Below are 23,025 nucleotides of genomic sequence, written 5' to 3' on the forward strand. Positions count from 1 at the left end.
GGCGAGCGGAGAGCGGCTGCGCGAAGAGAGGCGGAAAAGGAATGAAAGAATTTGGATTGCTGCCGGTTCCTGTGTTTTTGTTGTTGCACGCACTTTGAAAAGCGGTACAGATAAGTTACCAATTAAATAAATCCAGCATTAAGTGTCATTGACACATTGTAATGCGATTTGGATCTAAGTATAAATATCAGTTTTCCGTAGTTTATTTTGTACTTTACCTTTGAGGCGAGGAAGTGCAGTTAAAAGTAATACATGTGAATAAATGTCTACAATTTTGTATTTTGAAAAACCGAAAAGTAGATAGGACTCACAAAAAGTACCCTATTTTCCATATTTAGCCCCTTGCAATTTAAAATTGGATTGTTTTCAAAATTATACTTGAAAGTGTTCCACAAAATTAGTTTATATTTACAATTTTCAATAATATGTAAAGGATAAAATTGTCGTTCCAAATTATAATACTTAAATCTTGTTTTATATTTCTTAAACATTTTTTTACACAGTTCCGGATAGAAAATTTTAAAAGAAATTTCTAAAACTTACCACCAATATTTCTAAACATTATTAAAAATATATTATACTTTGGTTATCCCCCAATCTCGTAAAATGTCTTAAAAACTGCTTAAAACCAAGCTCCCTTACTTTTTTGCTTTCCCACATTTTGGCGGCCCCAAATTAAAACTCCAATTAAAAACCATATTTGTATTCAATTTTTTTTATCAATAAATGTTGTGCCTATTCACCTGTTGATTTGTCAAGGTTTTGGTTAAACTTTTTTTGCTTTTAATTTTTTATTGTGGAAAATGTTGTTTACTCTTATTTTAATGTTTTTAATTAACAACAAAGTTGAGCACAACATAATTTCATTGGTTGTCAAAAAGTCATGACAGTGCATTTTTGGTTTTATTTTGTTTCCATTAATTTGACACTCTTAATTAGTGTGACCAAACTTTGAATTTTGGAAATGTATACCCAAATAATATGTTGCCGTTTATGTTGGTAATAATTGATGTGTTTTCTCTTAATTAAAAAACAGAAAGATGACTGTAAAACTTTTATGAAATAAGTCAACAGATAAAGTTTCTTGTGGGCGGCAACCTACTTTTCAGAATAAATGTTCTAAGAAAACGAATTAGTTTAAAATGTTTTTTGTCGCAGTCCATTGGATATGGTGTATCCATCCTTTTTCCTGATGTGCTTTTTAAGCTCAACTTTTCTATATAGATAATTTTTTTCTTGTTAAAAAAAATTTATTGTAACTTGGCAAATATTTCTTATGAATCAATAAGGTAAGGTCAGTGTTATTGTAAATTCTCTAGCTAGAACTTCCATTTCGCCTTAGTAAGTCGATTCATACATATGCAGTGGTTAAACTGCACTTAAGTCACAATATAATTAAGAAACTTGGAATTAAAGTAAAAGGCAGAAGATTTGTGGACATTAAAGCCAGATACACGGATTAATCGACAACGGGAATAGAACAATGATAATATGAGGGTCTGTAATTGTACTGGAATGAAACCGAGCGTGGTGCAAAATAGGGAAAACATTACACAAGTAACTGGGGATGGCGGAGATATTACGGATAGTTGGTCTTGGGGGAGGGAAGTGGGAATATGTGGGGATGGGTCCGCCTGCTAATTAAAAAGCATAAGCACTAATTGGCGTGCCGCTGCGCTTGCTGTTGCTATTTGCGTTGCCGTTGGACTGCCCACTTGCTGTGCTCTTATTATATTCGCGTTATTATTGTATAATAAGAGAGAAATGCCATAAAAAATTGGGAGAAGGGGTTAAAACAACAGGCGAAATCGAAACAAAAAAAAGCAGCCAAGAATTGCGCATTTTTGTATTAATCATGCTATATTTTTGACGAGGCCCGAGGAATGTTGGCCAATGTATTTGTATTTGTGCGTAATTTATTTATTTTTAAATCGAGTTTGCCTGCCCGCCTTTCATTTGTGTGTGTGCGAGCATAAGTGCGAGTGTGTGTGCTTGTGCAAGTGTGCGTGCTTGCGACAAAAATAAGTCGCCGCAAAAACAAATTGCTGAAATAGAACCAAAATAAAGCAGAAAAACCGAAGAGGGATCTATCGAGGATGAGGCAATGACGGAACCCCCCGGGCCAAGTTTGTTTTTGTTGCTTTAGTTTCGTTTTATTATTTTATTTTCGTGCATGTTATTTTTGATATTGGCTTTTTTATGGTGTGGCAAGAAACCGGAAATTGTTTGTCCGGCTATTGTTGATGACGTATGACCATCCAGTCGTTGGCAATTTTGGCGCATAATTTGGCCACACTAATTAACAGCGGCGAAACGTAAAACAAAAACACACCGACAGCAACAGCAACACCAACACAAATGCCACTACTAAAAACAAAACCAGAAAAAACCGAAACCGAAAAAAGATTTCTAAACGTAGCTGCGCACAGATTGGAAAGAGAGGGAACGATTGCCGAAAGAGAGTGGCCGGTGATAAGCCCATGTGTGTGTGTGTGCGAGCCGAGCGAGACAAACAGACAGGTGTCATTGACCTTTTTCGCTGCGAAACAACACACACACACAGCCAAACAATTTTGTGTGCACTTTTTTCAGCTGCGTTTGCTTCTCTCCCTCCTCCCCTACTATTCTCTCTCACTCACTCGCCCTGCTGCTGTTGTTTTTCGCTTTTGTTGTTGCTGCCTTCACTGCTTATGCTGTGAACTGCTTGGCCTTGAACTTAGACGCGCGTCTTCTAATCGCTCCACACTCCCCCTCCCCTCGCTGCCCCGCCCCCTCCACACCCACACATGCATGCACGCACTGCGAGTTTATTGCTCCATTGTTGTTGTTGCTGTTATGTCTGATATTTATTATTATAATCGGATATATTAAACTATTGGTGTTATAACAACCAAAAAAGAAAACACTTTTTGTGGTAGTCTGGGTAAAACTCATATTTACCTTTGATTTGTCTTTAATTCACAATCAATTCTTTAATATTAAAAATGTTATTAGGATTTAAAAGGGCGGTAAGAGATAGGTTCTGAATTATGTTGATGGAAAGTTTTTAAAACCCCAAGTATCCCAAAAGATCCAACTGTTAATTTATGTTTACCTCATAATATAAAAGAAAACAAATAACCTTTGCTTTTTAAACATAGGAAATATTAGATGGAATATTTTATTAAAGATTTTCGTAAAACATACATTCTTGAGCAACGGATTAAAAACAATTTATTTTAACAATCGATCGTCAAGGTGATCCAAAATTCCGTGGAATCACCTTTCACTTTTTTGTTATTATTGGTTTGAGCTCTGCATTTTGGATCATTCCCAAATTGGTATTAATTACGCAAGCGTTGTTGCTGCCATTTATTTTGCCATTTCGAAATGCAATGTATTTGCGGTGTGAGTCAACTTGTTTTCGACGAGCCAGTCGCATTTAAGTGATTTTATTTGCATTCGGCTCGCGGAAAATCGAATGAATCGGAATTGATTGTTCCAAGAAGCGCGTTGCGAGGGCCGGAATAATGATTCACATGCGGACTCGCATCTCTCAGTTAGCCATCCAACCATCCATCCATCCAGACATCAGCACTCACCCACCCATCTTTGCACGCAGCTGCTCCCGAATCTTATCACGGGAAGAGGGTCCAAGGTCCAAGTAAATAATACCCATCCAGTAACGGTAATGGCAATAACAAATAGTACTAACAAGAAGGAGAACAAGAGTGAAAAACTTGGAGCACCACGCACACTTGGACCCAACAACACATGACATAGTCGACGTTCGTCAGTCGGTCGTATGACGAGAGTCCCCCCGATTTCCCCTCGAAAAGTCTGCACTCAGTCGCCTACGCATGAACACCGAAGACAGGGACAGATGCGGTCAATATAATAGATCTGCAATATTATAAGTACCTAATAGTTGGACCTTAAAATAGGATTATACTTTAAAAATCTCACAAAATGGATTATTATATTTCCCCAACTAATGATAAGAAATCGTTTTCTATTTCTACTTATGTCTAGTAATTATAATAATACTAAGCAATATATTTAACTGATAACTATTGGATTTTGTCTACTTTAAAAAGCGATTGCAAAAACACAATATATTTTAATTTTAGATGCTAGCTTTGATTGCTATAAACCACGCAAGACTTTCCTAACTTGGGCTATGACTCACCGAGGAATTATAATATCTTCACCGCAGCTGTGCACACCCAATACAATTATGGTTTTCACTATGTGATTTAAAGACAGCAATAGCAAAAATATTATGGCAAAAGTAAACTATAATAAACTGCTGATGAAAATGGCAACTAAAGCTGCAGGAAATTTGGGGGTTGGGGCGTGACGGGCGGTAGACAGGCGATGACGTGGTGTTTATACGGTTACTGGATCTTGTGATCATTTTGTATGCGACGTCTTCTCGGGGAAGTGTTTATTCGGTATCTTATTCGACGGCACACACACTCGAACGGAAATAGCACACCCACAAGAATCAACAATTGGCCAATGGCAAGTTGTTTGTTTTGATGTTTTGATTCCAGATTATGGGCAATCTCTGCGGATGGTGACTAAGGATTAAGAGCTTATCAAACTAGTTGTCCGTGATTAACCACGATAAACCCGTGGAACATGGCCCCGATTACTTATAATTCAATTCCTGTCCATTGTTATGACTAATAACAAGCCTATTTACATAAGCTTATGGAGTTAGTTTACCCAAATATCTTTTTAAATATGTATTATATTAATAGCTCCTAACTTGAATTGCTAAGTAAGAACTTCTTTAAACTAGAAGGCAACCAGAAGAAACTAATTATTGGAACGTATTGAACAGATTGTGAAATGATAATGATGATCATTTAGCTTGTGAAATATTTTTTATTGTTCGCTTTGGTGTTAAATTAAGTGTTTTCGCCGTTAATTTATCTTCAGATATTATCTTTTACGATGCCGTTTGTTTTTTGTGGCAAATTATATATGAAAACCCACAAAAACTTCTTAAAACCAGAAAGTAACTAGAAGAAACTAAGTTTCAGGCAAAATAATATGCTGAATACATTTTATAAATAAGCACGATGATCATTTAATAGGCTTATAAAGGTGACTTTAATGGTCATGCAGGTTGTGATTTATTATCGTTTTATATACTTTTGAAATTGGCAGTAATATATTCGATTTTTTCTTGGAAAATATTCCAACAATTATTTGATAACACTTTAGTAGTCTGGGGTTTGTTTCTTACTCTATTATTCTTAATTTTTGATCCTGTTATTAGCATTACGAGCAACAAATGTCTGCCCCTTATTTGTTATTATTGCCCGTTCTCTTTTTGACAATTTAATTTTCTCCCTGTCTTCCAGATCAGCCCGTCCTGCTTGCACTGCCTATTGTTTTTGCTTTTTCGGCATTTTGCTTTGCGCAGTTATTTGTTTTTCTTGTTTTTTAAAGATTCCGTTTTCGTATTGACATTCGTTTATTATTTTCCGTTGGCAGCTTTCGAGTGTGTTGGTGTAATAAACAACACACGTGGTTGCACTTCTATGCATGCCATCTCCCTCCGACACCCACACGCTGCAGGCCAAAGAGAGTGAGTGAGAGGGAGGGAGATGTTCTATTTTGCTTTTGATAAAGTGCGTGCTGCTGTTTGTCTTTTTATGGTGATGTGTGGCGATGTGTGTGTTCCGCGAGTGTACGTTCGTAGGTGTGTGTGAGCGGTGTGGCGCTTGGAGCATTTTGTTTGTGTGCTGCTAGCGTCGACGCCGACGTCTCCGCTGGGTGGGCGGCTGCGCTTCAATTTTATACCCGTTACTATTCGAATTAAACGGGTGTATTGCATTCGATCAAAGGTGCGAAAGTTATTGAACCCTATAAAGCAAGAAAATATTTTTAAAAAACCACTGGTCATCAAATCTAATTGCCCAGGTTCTCAATCTCCATTAGAATATGTTTTTATTTTTAGATAAAAAACAAATTTAAATGTTAAGATCATGAATCTGCTGAAATAATAATATCATTCAATTTATGAATCAAAAAATTGAAATGGAATTACATATTAAATAAATTATTACTTATTTTTCCATTTGTATTTTATAAATAAAATAAGCAAACTTTGTATTTATTAAAACAGAATCGTGAACAAAGGGTATCTCTAAGTCGAAGCACGCTATCCAAGCGTTCTTTCTTGTTTTCGCTGCTTTGTATTGTATTTATAGTCATTTTCATAAACATTACGAGATAAGCCCAACGCCCGCTCACTTTTCGTTTTCCCCCCTTTCTTCTATTCTTGGGCTTTTGTGCGTGGGCATTTTGCGTTGCATATCTATTGATTGGCTTTCGGATTTGCTGACGGCATTTTGTATTGCTATTGTTGTTTTAGTATTTTTTTTCGTATTCCAAGTTAAAATGTTGTTCTTCTTTTTGCAAGTATTTGTTTAGCTTTCTTTTCTAATCGCTGGGGCGTCAACAATGTTGCCGTTATTTTTTTCCTTTTTCTTCGGTGCGTTCTTTCGCCCGTGAATGACCTTCGGCTGTCCCGTTATTTTGTTTTGCAAATTCTATGATCGGTGATCTTCAGATTGCAATTCGAAGACGATATTATGGAAATTGATCGATGATCAGTGAAAACAGGGTATTTAAAAGAAAGAACGTTTCAAAAAAATAATATACATATGTACATATATAACTTATTATTATTTACTTAACGTGAGGATTTCAAATTGTTCAGGATTTATTTTCTAGGAACAAATTTGTTTGATGTATTTGTCTACCCCAGATTAAAATACATACACAAGTTAACTCCATTTTCCAGTTAAGCAAATCTAACATTTTCCGCTTATTATTCTTAGACTTTTGGGTTGTCCATTAAGAGTTCCGCTTAAATCTTTATTCATGAACTACTTGTGCTCAGCAGTGGCCCGTCACTTTGCTTTAATCTCGTACGTTGTCACCTTTATTCTTGTTGTTTGTTTTTGTTGTTTTTCGCATTTCCATTGAAGTGGAAAAATGAGTGAGGCCAGGAAACCTGAAATAAAACCTTTTTTCGCCAATGATCTTGTGGCGTAGAGTTGGGCTCATTAAATTTTACACTATAAACTCGGCCTCTTCCTCTTCTCGGACCCTTTTTGTGTCGTCTTGCCTGTCTGGCGGTCTTCTTCTTCTTGCTCTGTGGCAGGCAGCCTGCCTGTTGTTTCATGTTGGCATCTCACTCGCACATGCTCCTGTCCCTCTCACTTCTTTCTTCAAAATGACGTGTGCGCGGGAAGTTGTTTCCCAAGTGTTTCGTGGAAATTCCAGGCCACAACTTCTTGAACTACTTCATCATGTAAATTGTAAACTAAACCCAAGTTTCAACTCTCTCCCTTGTTTCAGTGCTGTCTCTGTCGCTGTCCTTATCCCAAGCCATATGGCCGTCTCTTTCGCTTTGTTTGCCTGCCTCAACAACAGCCATCGAGAAGACATTTTTATGATTTTATTTTAACTGTACTCGTAAATTTAGCGATTAGTGGACGCGGTCTTCTCCTCTCTTCTTCTGGCTGTTGTGCCTCTTCTTGGACACACTGCCACACCTCCGCCGCCTCCTTCTCCATCTTGTGGCTACCTTTTTCTCCCCTCCTGCGGCCCCCTTATAGCAGCCCAGCTCTCGTTTCGCGTGCTTCACGCGCCCAACGCGGCACTCCATATACCATACATCGTGTTTTCATACCCTATAAAGGGGGTACAGAAGATTCTTCTTGCTATAATCCGCATATCATACCTTAAATAAATGGTTTTTGATGGAGGTTTAGAGGTCAAAAAGCTTAGGAAGAAAGTATACTAAGAAAGATCTTAATGTTCGGAATCTATTCTCTTTTGTATTTAGAGTATGTGTATGTTTCAGTACTTCTAACTAAGTGGACCTATTTAAATAATATTTCCTATCATGAGGAAAATTATATAAACAATATACTTTTTTTTGGAAATTCGTTATGTGGGACGCTGTTTTAAAATTGTTTGCTCTCAGTACTATTTTCCAACCAATATGTAGGTGGGGTTTCCCGATCACTTAATCAGAACCAAACAACTTTGATCAGCATTTTCTATTTTAATTGTTTTTAATGTATTTCAGATGTTAGGCTTAATTTTTTCTGATATTTTGGGTCGGTTCGGTTTCGACAACACACGCATATCTTTTAAGAACAAAGGGTACTCGAAGGTTCGGGGTTTTTAGCACAGGGCCATTCCGCTTTTTGTTGTTTCTGGCGCTGCTGCTGCGACTGCTCCTTTTAGCCATTGTCGCTGCCGCCCCCTGGCCGCTCCACAAACAATGCGACTGCGGCACTCAGCAGACAAACAGACCGAGGGACGGGGCCGAAAGGAGGCGGAGAAGGGCCGGGCCAGAAGAAAGGCCGCCGTCTGGCCAAGAGAGCTCCACTCTCGTCTGGCCCGGTCCGCAGCCCCCGCCCCTCGGCACACTGCCCTCCCCGCGGCTCCTCCTGCGGCACCCACTTTGTGTCACTGACTGTCTGCTGATGTTTGCTTTTGCAACATTGTTGCACAAGTTTATTTTTAGACACATTTCCATGATGTTCCGCTTTTTTGTCCGCCTGCCACGCTGACGCTGCACATTGGCCAATGGGCGTTGGATCGGTGGCTTTCCAGGCCCGAACCCGAGTCCTTGGTATTGTGGTTGCCAAAGAAATCCCATCAAATCAGTGCCAAATGTACGCTGGGAATTTCTTTTCCCCTAATTGACTGCCTCTAATTGACTCTAAAATGTCTATAATTAGTCTCCGAACTCGTTTTTCTACAGCTTTAGAATGGGTTCAGCCCAGCGTATTGGTAAACATTTTTATTGACTCATAAAAGAATACATTTGATCGATCTCTTGATTACAGTACGTTATCTAATTTGCAAAAAGATATAAATTAATAGGTTTTGTTAAAAATTTGAATTTTGGTTAATGCTTACATGGCAAAAAAACTTGGGTAAAACTAACTAATGTAATAGTTAAATGGTGCCAACTTACCGAAATGTCAATTTGACCAACGAAAAAGTTACCTTCCAACAATAGAATTCATACAACTTACAATTTTGTTGTAGTTTTACTATTAAATAGTAACCCATGAAACAATAAAAAAACAACTTTTAATAGTTGCTAACATTTTTATACAATTATCGGTATTGCAAAATTTTTCCGAAAAAAAATTTTTTTTTTAATATAATTACTATGTAGCATTTACCTACAATGCACACTTTCGAAAAATTTAACAGACGCCAACAATTTTCACAACATTTTGTATAAGACTTAAATTACATTAGATAACTCGTCTTTTTGGCGACAAAATTCCATTTCACCGAAACTGAACCCAATGTGCTTTGACTGCATTTTAGTTTCCCCTTTTCTCTGGCTTTTTATCACGGCTACCTTCTTGTTTGTTTCGTGAGGTAATTAATTTTAGCGTTTTTTTGTTTTCTGTATTTTTGGAGGCCCGTTGCCGCTGCTGCAAATTTATGTATTTATTAGCCCCCATGCATAGGCGGTGGCTTTAAATTTTAATGGTTTTTTAATTAGGCGGCGCCGTTTGATGATCCGAACCGAACCCCCTTGCTCAAACCTCCCCTGCAACGAACCCCTTTCATTCTCATTAGCAGCCCATTGGCAGCAAACAACTAAATACTAAGCTACCAATACAGCCAACAATGTGAAACAAAGTAGATGCCACAGTGGAACTTCTACAAATAAAATTTGCGAATACAAAGTATAAATTAAGAGATAGTACTGTTTTTTTTGTGTTTTAAGTATTTCGCCAAGGCTGACTATTATTTCTTGTGCTATTCATAGCAAAGAATACAAATATAGGGAGATCCTTTCTTGGGCATACCTAATCCTTGAACTTTTTAAAACACAATTAAGTACATATATTCCTGTCTCTAAAGGATCTACATATATTTTAAACATTATTAAAGCACCACTTTTTAAACGGTGTTTTGAACCACTATTTGATTTTATTATCTCTATTAATTTAAATATATAAGTATATTTTATAATATATATTTATTATTAATAGGTCTAATTTTTCTTAATATTTACGATTTTTGAAAATGTTACTGTACGAGCTGTTTTAAAATTGATTTGCCATAAATGGGGTATCCAGATTACCTAATCAAAATATGGGAACTTTCAATAAAAAAAAAATCTTTACTAAATGTATTGTAAGTTTTATAATCCTTTTTACCCTAGTTAAAGGTAGTTCTGTTCTTTCGGTTTAAATGGGTTGGAGTGTAAACACTCGATTACGAATTACAACCACCACGACTGGAAACTACGGACTACAACTGGAACTACGTCCGCAGTTTTACAACTTTACAACCGCATGTGTAGTTTTTTTTATTGCAACCCATTTAGGCGACGTCGCTGCTTCCGTTTGCCGCCTCTTCTTCCTTCCCCTTTCCTTCCATTCCTCGCCGCTTCCTCTTTGGGCCGTTTTACGAGGTGCCTGCTAGTATTTTTTGGTAGTCACTGTACCACATTGCGCCGCAACAACAACAAAACAACAAAAACACCAGCCAAGGGCCAACGACACCGACATTTTCTGCACTCCACACACACACTCTGTCATGCCAAACTCTTTCTCTCTCTCGCACACACACATGCGTTTTAAGGGAGCGAGCGAGACAGTCGCGCGCCTTCTTTTCCATTCATAAGCGACTGCGTTTTGCTTTCCTCTTCGTTGTTGTTATTTTTGTGCCTCTGCTGGCGCTTGGCAAAAAAAATATGTAAAAAAAAATTATTTGGCGGCCTCCATCTGTGAGAAAAAATTTCTGCTATTTTATGTGTGCTCGAAGTAGTTGTTGCTCTTTTCCTTTTTGTTTTGTTTTTGTTGCGACTGCAGTTGCCGCCCTTATCACACAGACACACACTCACACACAAGTACAAGAGTGGCAGCCTCCGGATTTTCCACTCCGTACGTTCATACGTATGCCGTGCAAATCGTGATTTATTCATGCCCAAAACAAACACGAGCTGTATGCAATTCATGGTAACTTGGTGTTTTTAATGCCATTGTTTATTCAGCGTTCACCGGTTGGCAGTTATGGGGAAAAGATTCACTTTTGTTTTCAAAATTGATTGCCTCCCAAAAGGTTTTTGTAAAACAACGCGAATATTATCAATATTTGGGGAACTGTTATCATAGCAATCCTTTAAGTTAAGTCTTTAAACATAAGAAGACGTTATCAGATGGTACTTCTTCTATCTAATAATGTTTTTTTAATATCTTACAGATTATATTTGAATGTTGCACTCTTGTTTATACCCAGGTCCTTTGTATCCTTTTTATTGCCCGTTTTTATGGTTATTTTATTACCAAAATTTTGCTGCTTCGCATAAACGCATTCCTCCTACGCGTCTTCCTTTCCGCCACGTCCTTCTCCGCCACCCTCTTTCTCAGCGCCCATTCTCCTCCTTCCTCCTGTTTGTTATCGCAGACATGCGCTCTGTTTACGCTCTCACGTTCTCCTTCTCTCTTTGTCTCCACCGTTTGCGCGCGCTCGCTGTCCCTGTCTCTTTCTGTCTGGCCGCCGCCTAACTGCGCTTGCACTTTGTTGTTGTTCTTCGGCTTTTCGTCCTGTCTGCGTGTTTTTATACGCACTGCGCTTTAGCACGTCTATCCGCAAAACAACAAAAAAAAAGTGGTCGGTTGTGGGTAGGGGGACGCATGCAGACGCCGACGCTGTTCGCCTCTCGCTTGCACTCTCGCCGGTCCGTTATTAGATTTCAGTTTGTTTTCGTCCCCGTTCGCATTCGTTTTCACACATTGCGCTTCGCGTCATTTTTCGGGGTCAACGTCATCTCGAGGGTTGCCGGCGCTCTGCTTCTGCTTCTGCCGGCGTCTCTGCACGCCTCGCGTTTTTTTTCATTTTTGCGTTTCGTTTTTGTTGTTTGTGCATGTCTCGTATTTTGTGTTTTATCTCTTTCGCGTGTGCAAGCGCTCTCTCTTGGTTGTGTTGTGCTCTCTCATTTGCTGCTGCAGCACATTTTTAACGACGGGCCTCCTTGTGTGTGTTTAAGTCTGTGTGTGTGTGTCTTGATTTGTTGTCTTGACCAAAATGAATTTTTGGCCAAATATGCGAATTGTAAGCAAAATAATCTGGCTTTAAAGCCAATATTTATTCATAATTACTATGACTTGCAATTAAAAGTGCAATAAACCAAAATTAACAAGTCGATTCATTAATTTATGATACAGTACTTAATCTTTTCTAATTTGGAAAACACATTTGACCACATTTTAACCATTTTAAAGTTTATTAAACACGATTTTCATTAATTTAGTGAGGAAATTAAAAGGACAGATGTCCTATTCTATAGATGTAATCCTTGTTTTTGTACAGTTTGCATTTATACTTAACTTAAATGTTGCGTAAATGCTGCACAAATAAATAGAATATAAAAGTTAAAAACATATATTACATTAATACATTTAAATTAATATTGGTTAAAAAAAATGAAGCGTTTATTTAAAAAAAAATATTAATTTAGTAAGGAATTTAAATCCAATATCCACTATGCTATTAAAATGCGGAAATCCAAAAATCACCATCTAATTTATTTATTTATTTTAGCTTTAGTTCAGCAGTTTACCATTTTTTCTGCATTTCGCGTGCCGCACACAACACCCCACGTGACTTTTGGAGTGAGAGAGGGAGGGGGTGGTGCGGTAGAGCGAGAGAGACGCTGTCTGTCTGGCCCCGTTTCGTGTGGCGAAGGGGGGGAGGGGGTGTGGGCGGGAAGCGCACTCAAGAGGGGCGTGACGGCAGCTTTTTGATGCTTGAACTGCGCTTGTTTTTCTTGCCTTTGTTGTTGTTTCTGGCGCAGACGGTTTTCATACCCATTAAGTTGTAAATGAAGAGAGCATATTCGAATTTTTAATTATTTTAGCTGTTAAACTTAACATCTTTTATTAACCAGAACTTAAATCCCTTTTAGACAGAATTAGTTATCAAATATTGTAATTATTATCGGGATGTATACAAATTTAATGTTTTTTATACATTATTTAATTAATACACAATTTCTTTATTTCATGTTTTGATCTTAAACTAATTTTGTTAGTGTTTTTTTCTTTCGAAAAGATATTGTAAAGTCGATACAGCCGTACTTCAATTTCGTTCCCCACGTTTTTTTCGCTATTTCGGTTACGTTGAGTTTTGTTTTTTATTTTTCGGTTGCACTTTATATATTTTATATAGATACTTTTGTTGTTGTTGGTCCCACAGAAAAAGGCGTGGCCCATGAGTGCCAAAACAATACCTTACTATCTTTTTACTTTTTTTATCTGTTTTTTTTTTTTGCATTCTTGCGGCGTTGATTTTGTAATAAAATGTCGTTTGTTGTTTGATAAAGTTTTTCCTTACATTGTTTATATATTTTATATTATTTTTCCGCTTGGCTGGGCGAATTTGTTGTTATTCTGTTTATGAATTGGCGCGAAAGTTGAACGTTTTACGGCTGCTGGTCTCTTTGTTTCTGGGTGGGGCCTAATGGATATTTCTGCAAGAATTGTGAGAGTCAAGCATAAAATTATGGATTTTCAGGTGGATTAAAGTTGCACGAATACTATTTTTCTGGGTTTTAAGTGATTCTGTGGAATTTGTTAATTGGATAATGGTTGCGCTACAGTTAGCTGTTAATGGATTGACTGTACTTTGTTGCAAGAGTTATTCGAGTTGCAAATGGGTTTCTCTTGTTACATTGTAGACTAAATTAAATATTTATAATTATTGTATTATTGTTTATTATTTATTTCCTAAGTTTGATTTCAGGCTCAGTATTTGGGAAACTAAACTTTAATTTTGGGACATTTATTGTTAGCTTAAATACTGGGCCTAAGAATTAGTTTTAATTATATACAATGCATATTCTTAGTTTTTTATTTACTTCCGTAATTCAATAGTATTGTTTGTTCCTCAATACAATGGCAATTCAATTTAGATCCGAGTAAACGAAATTCTATTCTCATCACCCGCCTTTCTCTTTTGCTTTCATTTCAGTTCGGCGACGACTAAATGCATCATTGAGATCACGTGAAATGATCATCGAGTGCCGCGAAGGTGTGAAAGTAAAAATCATGTGAAAAATGTGAGAAATAGTGAGGAATGCTATGTGACAACAACTACAAATACTTGCAAACAAAAGATCAGAGAGCAACAACAACAACAACGAGAAAACCAAGAAAAATGATAACCTAAATAAATAAAATTGCTAGTCAGAAAAAACAAGAAAAACAACAAAAACCAGGGAATGGAACCAGAGAATGAGATAGGGAAATCAAGTTATAGAAGTGATCCGAATTCCGATCCCGAGTGCATTTTCTCCCCCATCTCTACCTCTCAACTCCACGGTTTTCTCCGAATTTACAATTTTCGGGTTTTCATTTGCCACCGAAGAAAGCTTTCGCCAAAAGCTGGTGGGAAAGTGCAAAGGCAGCAGTGAAGAAAAATATTATCGAAACGTGTTTGAAATTTATAACAATAAAGAAAAGCGAGAGGAGGAGGCATACATTGTCTCTGCCATTCATTATTCTCGCCTGAGGTAAGCTACACTTCTGTCGTTTTCTTCGGAGAATTCAATTACAGTAGACTATCTATCTATAAAAAATGAATTGGATACTAATCTTTAATGGAAAGGATTTGTGGGTTCAACATTTTTATAATGATGAATAGTAATTAAAATCTAAAAATGAATACACTTATTGTTATTTAATTTGTAATAACAATAATGTATATTTATTATGTGCCTAATATCTATAATTAGTTTTTCAAAAGATCCAATAACAAGAATAATAGAAAATTTAACAAAGATCTCTTGCTTTTCTGTACGTGGAAAGTTCCACTGTATCTTCGTTTGTCCACAGCTATCTCTTTCGTTGTGCTTAATTTGTGTCACATTCCAATGAGGTTGAACAAGAAGGAGACGTTTTGGAATTTTTCCTAAGAAATGTATGCTGATTTGATTGTCAATGGGAAAATTTGTGAACTAGAAGCGTGTTTCTCGGGCCAAATATAGAGAAAGAGGGGAGTAGTTCTCCCGATTCCGGATATATCATCCCCAGCTCTACTATTTCACTTTGGTATTTCCGCATGGCCCAGTTCCAAATAACTCGCTAACAATAAATATTGGGTAAATTCCGGATGGAGCAAAAAATAAAACGGAGACGGTGACCAGCCAAAGAGGGGGAAAGCTTGTGGGACAGAGGAAGGTGGGTGGTGGTAGGAGGTGGTGTTAAATGGCCTCTGATTCTAAATAATGTGTAACAAATGGCGCGTCTGTCGCAACAACAACTGCAATAATAATAACTTGGCACCGAGCGTCAGCTCCAGCAAAAACAACTGCATCAGTGGAAAATAATCAGAAAACAGGAGAAAAAGCTGGAAAAGCGTCAACTTATGGTCTGCGAATCATTGAATACCCTGAATCCCAGTTAAAGTATTTTATAGGTATATATAAAAATATAAGATATTTAATTTTTATTTATGTTATATAAAATTCTATTATAATATTAAGGATCATAAGTTGAAGTTACCATCTTCTCGCTTATTATATTTACCATAAATAAGTATAGTCTTGAAGCAGAACCTTTACATTGGATATATCCTTCAATTAATGCTAGAATATTAAAAAAAAAATTTAATTTGTGAAAGGTTTGAAATAGGTTTGCCAAACATTTGAAAATTTGAAGATCGCCCAAAAAGCAGTATTAAGTCCTTAATGATACCAAGTTAAAAAGTAGGGTAGAATCCCTACCAGACGGGATCGAATTTTAGACCAGACCGGACCCAAGGGGGCGGATGGGGAGTGCTGGAGGCAACCGACCGCATCAGCAGAAGTAGAAGTAGCAGCAGTCGCTCAATTGCACACTCACCGTCTGGGCATTTTCACAGTTTTGGAGCAGACACACTCACCAGCACCAGCACACATGGGAACCACTCTTGAGACGACGGTTGACGCCTTGAAGAGTGGGGCGGTGGGGTGGTGGGGCGGTTCGGGGCGGGGATCTATTAGTGTGTGGCACCATGTGGCATGCGGTATGCCATTGCAATTGCACAAACATTTCTATATTGCTCTAATGTATCTCTCCACGCCTCGTGGTTGTCGCCGTCTCATTGTATTTGTGGTTTTTTTTAGTGGTTGAATCGAGTCGGGCCGGAAATAGTTTCAATTGGAAAGGCAACCTGGCCGAAAGATCTGCTGCTCTGGTCACTGATAAAGCCATAAGTGGCCTCCATTCATGCGAATGTGACTGAAATGTTACAATGAACTCATTTGTGTCAAGTCGAATGGAATAAATACGAGATGCAAGAGATTTCCATTCAAATTCGAGCGTCTATATAATTGCATAACGGTTTTCAGATAATTTAAATAATAACATATAATTGCGTATATCAAAAACTTGCAAAAAAAAAAATGAACTGGAAAAACTTAACTTTAAAAATATACTTTTTCTGTATCTTAACATTAGAAACTCTTAAAACTATTCCAGGTGGCAAATATTTTTTATAGAAATTCATAGATGTCTTGAAAACAAATGCAATTTGATATTACAATTTCATTTGATTTAAAAATATTTTATTTAAATTTGTCTTAAAAACAAATTTACTTAGATTTTACATTTTCATTTCTTTTTTTTGACATTTGAAAATTTCATTCAAATATTTTCGCCATTAACAGTAGTTTAGAGTGCTGCTGATTTAAAGATACAGAAGTAGTATCTTACAAAATAGTACCAAAAAAAAACGTAAGGAAAAACATAATGGGTTTACAAGAGTTACAACCTATTATGCTAAAAGAAATATTTACGAGTTCGTGGGTTAGCTTTAGAAATCGCTTAGCTTTCCCAGCCTGAAAAAACGGTTTCGTTTACCTGTGTGAGTACGAGAAAATCACTCCCAAGAGCCTTTCGCCTTTGGGTATCCTTTTTATTATCAGTTTACGACCCGAGTTCGCCTCCCTCTCCATTTAAGCGGGAATTATGTGTGGCAACTGATATTTTCCCAGGCTCCCGGGGGAAGCCTTTAATGAGTTGAGGAGGCAGCCAGAATCTCCTCCTCCGGAGGCCCATCCAGATCCATTCGCATTCGCACTGTTGCATTTTTTTCCCTCCTTGGGCTCGGTTTGTTTTGTTTTGGGACTTTAATGGCCAACTGGTTGCGGTGAGCACGTGTTGCCTGTCAGTCATCCATCCAGCCCGTGTATTCAGTCAGTCAGTCAGTCACCCAGACGTTGATTGAGATAGCAGCCTGTAGACTGTGGACTGTAGACTGCAGACTGGTTCCGTGAGGAGAGCACGGGTCTCTATGAGGGGGCGTCTGAGGGTCTGAGGGCCTCAGAATCTCAAAATCCGAGAGTTGTTCTTTTTGGGGCGTGCCCCTCGTTTCGTACCGATTTCCACAGACGCGCACATTCTGTCAGTTGCTCAATTAGACGCACTTCCGCTGCATTTCCCTTCTTTTCCCGGTCGCTTTATTTCTATATTTATTTCCGTTTTGTGCGTGTGATTGATGGCCGACTGCTGGGCAATGATGTAACCAGAAATTAAAACGGATGTGAATATGAAAACGAGACGAAAAGTGGCGGACGGGTCGGACTAATGTCGCGATTAAGATGGGGGCAATAAAAAAAATTCAAAATAATAAAAACAGTGTTGCGTCTCCTAAAATATCACTTCTATTTTAATCGGCTGGGGTCAGAAAATGAGAAACGTGGGGCCTTTAAAATAGTATCTTTCAGATGCTATTATTTTTTAGAATATACTATCAAGTTAACTCGGTGTTCTAGTGGGTGGAATACTATTTCGTAGTAATCCTGTTTGGTTAAAAAACCCAAGATTCATCGTGTTATAGGGAATTATTGTCTAGATTGTATTTCTTGTAAAATGAGTTAATAATAAGAACAAGGGAATAACTTTTTTCTGTGTGGATTTGTTTGTGTACCCACTGTTTTCCTTTTATGCGCTTATGTCCAGAGACAGTTAACATGCCGTACCAATTTCACTTCCCCTGGAGGCACTTTCCCTCCCCCTCCCCCAGTTTTCGCTCTCTTTCCCGCCGCCGTTGCTGTTGTATCCAATAAACTAGTAGCAACAGCTGCAGGCCGCAGACGACAATCGAAATGCGAAGGGTGTAAAGTGGCGCTGCCACATTCCAATGTCTGTAGCTGTAGCTGCATCTCTTCCTTTTTGTTGTCAAGAATGCCGGAGATGAAGACGAAGAAGAAAACGAAGTTGAGGCAGATGAAGCAGCCGCAGCAGCCGCAGCAGCATTAATCGTGGCATCATCTCATCGACACTCTCCATGTAAAAATCACGTTTCGAGTTATGTGAACGGCGCGTGAATGAGTCGAAGTCCAGAGTTCGAATCGTGCGGGAAAGAGACGGCCAGCTGGCAGCGGAAAGAGACGGGTAGAGCGTCCGTCTGCGAATGCGATCGAGCTGAAAATGCAGACTTAATTCGCCGCGAGAGGGAGAGATCATTTTCTCGATTTGTCCCGGAATGTGCGCTTTCGTTACCAGAACTAACTTCATTCGCCTGGAATTTGAGTTTCCTTAGTGCAGTGAACATATTTTTATTGAAGTTCAATCAGTATTTTTACGTCTTTTGAAGTTTAATAAGTTTATTTGGAGGTACAACAGTTTTAGAAAGTTTAATATCTTGGATGTTCTTTATAAAGTGTCTTATTTCCCTTCATTGAAAAGTTTCTAGAGCTTAAAGTCTGTAAGTTGCATCTTTTAACAGAATTTAATTTTCGTTTTGTAGTAAGATTATGAAAAAACCTATATGACTAAAAAGTATGAATGGTAGTAGCATAAAAATTGCTTAAATACCAAGTCGGATTATTTAGAACATGACACCTTAAAAACAATGTAATACATTAGGTGTTTCTTGCTTTCAATAGTCTAATATGAATACAAAGTATCGTGGCATTTTTATTGAATCATAAAAACCTGGTAGACTTATGCTCACAGGCAATCAGTACTGTTTTAAATACCACGACGGATTATTTAGAACCATAAGACTGCATTTAATCGTTGTCCATAAAAGACTCGTATAAGAGAGCTTCTATGCAATAAACACGCAAACATTGAATATTTCGAACCCCTGGAAGAGGTACAAATGACAGATAATGCCATAAATAAGCGTACTCCATCTGTCATTTAACTTATTTACTTTTTGTATAAATGATCGGCGGCAACCCCTTCAATGACAATTTGTTGCCGCCTTTCGCTGTCCGAACTCTTTTTCATTAAAACCAAGTTTAATGGCCATCAATTAATTTACAACGAGCAGACAAAAGGCGGAAAGGGACGGCACGAGTGTCAGACTTTATGTGTGTCATTAGGGTGCATTTTGAGTTATGCGCCTAAAAATAAAAGAGCACAGAGAAATACAGAAACAGAGGGACTTATGGGTATAAAACATTTCCGCATTCCACAATGGGGAGTCAGCGAAACAAACAAAAAAAAAAAGGAAAAGAGACGGGCGCATGCGCAGCGGTTACTGAGACAGAGACGGATAGAGGGGGTTAGAAAGAGAGAGAGAGAGAGAGAGGCAGGGAAAGACCTCGACCCACACTCGTGTGGCGCCCATAAAAACGTCATCGTTGCACATAAAACCCGACAGCAAACAATGCAGCTTGCCATTTGGCCGCCGCCGTAATAGTTTTTTAATTGCTCATAAAAGTCGTCAAAGTTCCCCGGGCTTCGTCCCTCCTCCTCCTTCCATATGTACAAATATATATACCACAAACATAACCCGTACAAGGTAAAGTCTGTTGTCCGTTTGGGCCCATTAATCACTTGGAGTGGAGGCTGCGGAAAATAACGCCACCAGGTAATGCCAGAAAACCGTTAAGCGTATGCAACAAGATCGCCGCCGCCTGTCTGCCTCTTGAGATCTTAACATATGCGCATATTCTCCAAGTCTCTTGCTTTTCATACATCCATACATTCGAGTGCTTGTGCAGAGGAAACGGAGAAACGATCTTGCTATTGACATTGACAATGTCATTGGGAGGCGGTGGGAGGGAGCGGCAGTGGGGCAGGCAAAACCAGTACACAGCATACCCAATATTTTGATACCCTAATAGTCCTATCCTACATTTAACAGTAATCTGGTTTTTAAATCTTAATTCATGTCAAAAAAATATATTGATCGTCTAAACTAATTTTTGGTTCTTAAAGTTTCTTATACAAACTATTATACCCTCTGAAAGCGAACAAAAAAGAGAAACAAGTTTGCCACCCCTCGTCCTCTCCATTTCTCTATTGGCTTTTCCTCGGGGGTAAATAAGTGACCCCTGCTATATGCTTAATAAGCTCTTCCAACTTTACAGTCCGTTCAAGGCCAGGAGATTTTTAGTTAGTTTATAAGATGGGACTTAAAAGTTTCAAGTTAGTGGTGGTAAAAAGCATAAGTCATCATTAAAAATACGTTTTCTATTTGCAAATCAACTACATATTTCTTAAACCTTCTCCTATATAGCATCTGCTGTTCGGTTGGGATCTTACTTTTATAGTGCAGTGGCTAAATTGGAGATCGCCAGCGTGATTATACGATAATGGGAGACACATGCGCATAATGACCCGGGTGCTGCGCCGTAGTTGCTGTTTTATTTTTTCCTCTATGCCGGACAAAAAGGGGTAAATTGAACCAGCGGGAGGGCGTTTTGTGCCTGGGAGTTTAGATTGGAATGTTGTTTATTGCATTTTTCAGCTAAATGTCGCTGAGACGTTGTCGCCTCCCATTGAAAAATATCAGATACTCAGGCACACAGATACTATGCATAATGACTGTGATTTTGTTGCGCCATATGCGAGTGTGTGTTTGGTTGGTATTGGCATTTGGAAAGTTAGCTGCTCTCTCGGCTGGCCGCTTTTTATAGCCCACAATCTGCAGGCAGCTTTGAGTCATTGTGCCCGTTTCTGGATTTGACATTGCAGCTTTTTGCATTTTCATGCATCCGGGATACGATGATGATAGTCGTGATGCTGATGATGATGATGTGATGCCGATTACCATGGCCATTACACACTATATATGCAGTAATGATGATGTCGGGTTTGGGTTCCCGAGGTGCGTGTGCCATGGAATCTAATGGACCGGCATGTTTGGAATTTCGCTTTATGATTTATATTGCATTCGAACTACCAGGTCGAAGACTTTTATGGCGTTTTCATTCTTAAGTCCCATTTTATCCGATCTTAAACGTCAAAATATTTTTAAGATACTCTTTGCCCTCAATACAGTTTTTCAATAACTAAATATTCATTTAAGTTTGGATCGAAAATTGTAAAAACTCATTGTAAAAGTTCGTAATTCTTAAAAGGTACTTCAGAACATAAGTAATAATTGAGCTTCACCCTACTTATTTGGTAAAATGTAAAGCCAAATTGCAACGCTCACTTGAGTCTGGGTGTTTTGGATGCCAATCAAGAGGCATTTGCCAAATGTGCAGACACAAAGAAACGTGGCCCAAATGGTCCCATGACCAAGAATACAAAAATACACGCTCGTACTCGTACTGAAATTCATTGAGTCTGCACTATACAGATGGATGTAAAGATGTATATAAAATGCAATTACAATTACAAATTGAAATGCACAACAGATGACGCCGCCTTAGAGACGGGGTCGTCTCGAGATATATGTGTATATGGTATATCTTTTCTGGCTTGGGATCTCATCTGACGAAATTGGGTAGTGGCATAGGTGAGAAGGTAGTGGCGAGAGGGGTGTCATCCCACTCATGACGACGACCCACGAGACACACAAAATATAGCAGAGCTATTCTGAATCTGCCTCATTGTCTCGTTGTTGACGTCTCTGTTGTTGCTGGCACTATTATGGCATTTACTCTAAAACTAAGGGTATGGAAGATATTCTAGGTGGAAATAGACAAATATAATCCTTACCTAGATTATAAAAAGTATTATATCAATTTTATCTGTAAATAACAATGTTTTTTTTCAATGCTAATATAAAGAAATTTGTAATGTGGAAGGGATCTAAAGAATTCACATGTAATTTAATTTTTAATAGCTAAACAAATGTTTGTATAGTGTTAAGGGTATTACAAGATGAATATATTTTCCATTGTTATTTCTTGTTGTTTTTCGTTTCGCATTCAACCGAGCGCTAATTTTCGCTTTCCTACGGCGCTTGGATGGGGCGTCAAAAACGCCCACTTTCCACTCCGTCTTCCGCCACTTGGGTTACCCTTTCCTGGGTGAAACTTTCTGTCTCAGTGGCGTAGGAAAATGTTTTTAATTACAATCATTAGAACGAAATTGATCGTGAACTGAAACACGAAAATTAAATTAAGAAAATGCAGACGTGCACAGACCACAAACTGCACCTTTAGAGCGTCCACCCCTCGGAAATCTTCCCATTGTGATTTCACTGGGGGCCTTGTTCGGGGGATGTTGCGTTGGTTGTCTCGTGTTATTTATTTTATAGAAATGCATTTTGCTATTTTTAATTTTCTCTTTCAGTTCCACACCCCCGGCGAATGCGTTTTAAAAATAAACGAAAATTGAAATTATCTTTGGGTTGCTGGGGGGAGAACAAAGTCCTTGGGGGAGTCGGCCATTAAAGAGGGAGCAACGAGAGTTCATTTCGTGAAGGGGAGGAAAGCCGTGAAAAGCGGGGCAAAGGTGAAAGGACTTAAAAGTCATTGTAGGGGAAAACTAACACGATTTCGGAAATGTTGTATTCGTATTCAACGGAAATTTACAAGATACGTAGGCTGTTCTCCATTTGGAATTCTTAATTGATTTGACGTGACTCAATCTCATGGCATTTTCTGCGACCTCTGACTAATCAGAATATTGAGGTATTCTGAATTTAAAACAACTTTAGGCCGCCATTGCTTGATCACAGTGCGGTCAAAATACAAATGACATCAGTTCCTTACTGAGTAATCGAGATCTTGAAAACATGTGATCGAGGCGATTAAGATTAATGTTGCATGGTATAAGAAAGTCTTTGGGTTTGAAA

At 38.2% G+C, this 23,025-nt stretch overlaps 1 protein-coding gene across 1 annotated transcript in view; it reads left to right on the plus strand.

The window, feature by feature from the left end:
• The window catches only part of LOC119561059 (insulin-like receptor), a 52,104-nt gene that overhangs the window by 834 nt on the left and 28,245 nt on the right, over positions 1-23,025 (plus strand). The window contains exon 2 of the mRNA XM_037874895.1: positions 14,026-14,566. The gene's annotated coding sequence lies outside the window, so the exon portion shown is untranslated. The remainder of the gene's footprint in view (positions 1-14,025; positions 14,567-23,025) is intronic.

The sequence above is a fragment of the Drosophila subpulchrella genome, unplaced genomic scaffold (genome assembly GCF_014743375.2).
Source record: "Drosophila subpulchrella strain 33 F10 #4 breed RU33 unplaced genomic scaffold, RU_Dsub_v1.1 Primary Assembly Seq354, whole genome shotgun sequence".
NCBI lineage: Eukaryota > Metazoa > Arthropoda > Insecta > Diptera > Drosophilidae > Drosophila > Drosophila subpulchrella.